The sequence below is a fragment of the Crocodylus porosus genome, unplaced genomic scaffold (genome assembly GCF_001723895.1).
Source record: "Crocodylus porosus isolate Cpor-Errol unplaced genomic scaffold, CroPor_comp1, whole genome shotgun sequence".
Lineage (NCBI taxonomy): Eukaryota > Metazoa > Chordata > Crocodylia > Crocodylidae > Crocodylus > Crocodylus porosus.
Genome location: NW_017728948.1, coordinates 61,012,078 through 61,013,848, shown reverse-complemented (window position 1 = coordinate 61,013,848; position 1,771 = coordinate 61,012,078).

Genomic DNA, 1,771 nt, shown 5'->3' with positions numbered 1-1,771 from the left:
CTGTAATTAGGGTTACTGCTCACAGCTGGATTGGAGCCTCTGCAGCCTGCAGACACTCCTAAGATCCTTGAGCAGGCCAGCTGCCCTCAGGCTCCTTGAGCTTGCAGTCTACTACACATGTTTTTGAACTGAGGACTGACAATTTACAATCAGTTGCCTAAAAAGTTTCCAGAATACATATTTAATGCCAGTCTATGCCAGCATTCAATTAATTCTAAATACCGAATAAATTATTTGTGTAAAAATGTACCTGGTTTATAAGCAAAAAAACAGCAGTTAAAATGCCAGGTATAGTCAAGATAGATATAAAATATTAGGTTTGACTGGAAACTCTCCAGAAACTCCATTTTTTTTTGCAAATGGAGGACACAATTATCAGAAAATCAGCATCTGATTACTTAATATGAGGCATAACACTATTCTGAATCTGATCAATTATTCATATTTAACCTCTTGAGTTTTGGATTGTGAAATAAAATACACTTTATATACAAATTCTTGAAAATATAAACAAATTTCAAGAAAAAATAAGCCAGATTTTCTTATGAATCTCTCCAGTTAAAGCCTCACTAAATAGTTCAACTGGTTTCTTCACCTTTTTTAATGTCAGCTTGTTCTTTGCAAATAGTAGAATAGTTCCTCTTACACTACAGTGATCACACTGGAGTTAATTACATGCTTCCACTGACTTTGATATCTTTGTCCATTGACTGTATAGCACTACAGCTGAGAACTTTATTAGTAATAACTAAGCTCCAGAATGAGTGGGCCTAGATATTGAACTCATGTCAATATTCAGGAGCTATTAGTCATAATTATGAAGGATCTCTAAGGTATAGGATTTAAATCAAGCAGCCTGGCAAAGTAGAGAAGTTTTGAAGGCTGATATCAGCCACCACCTGTATTTCCTGGCAAATACAGGACATCATTTTCTAGTTTTATTGATATGTATTCTTCTGAAGTACTTAATTTACTTAATATAGGGTACATCTACACATCAATGTATAGCAATGTTGCTACAGTGCCATGCTTTAGTACTTGCTTTTGGAAATACTAAAGCATGGTGCAGGAACCTCCTATACCATGACATGCACATGGTGCACAGTTAGATTTCACTGATACATTGCTGTAGTGGTGCACAAAAATGGAGGAGCGTGCCACTACAGCAAAGTAGCTGGCAATCATGTATAGCCCCACATGATCACCATGTTACCATAGTGGACCATACGACAATGTAGCATGTCACTGAGTCACCATAGGGCAACGTGTAGACGTGTCCATAGATGAACAATGGCCAGAGAGTTATTAATATTATTAACACACCCTGCTCCCACATATGTGATACAGATAGGGATATAAGAATAAGCAAAGAAAAGGAAATGTCAGATCAATCTGATTTTACCCTGAATCTAAGAATGCAAGTTTCTACTTGGCTCAATAGGTTAAAAAGCATCTCCTGCCTCTGATCTTCCTGTCAGGGTTTTCTGCAACTTCTCCTGTCAACCAGAATACCCAGACCACTGACCAAATTTCTAAAAACATCCTCCATGCCTAAAGACACACTTGATATCATGGTAAGGCTTACATGGTTTCTTATCTGGCCATTTACATAGAAAATCCATTGGATTCTTGGGGAGCACACACTATGAATATAACTTTCTGCCCCCAAGGATGTTTATTCACCAGACCAGAAGTCTTTCCTGATCTAATTATGTTTAAGAGAATATTTATATCTTTTCAGATATAACAATTACTAATCCAATATCCTAAA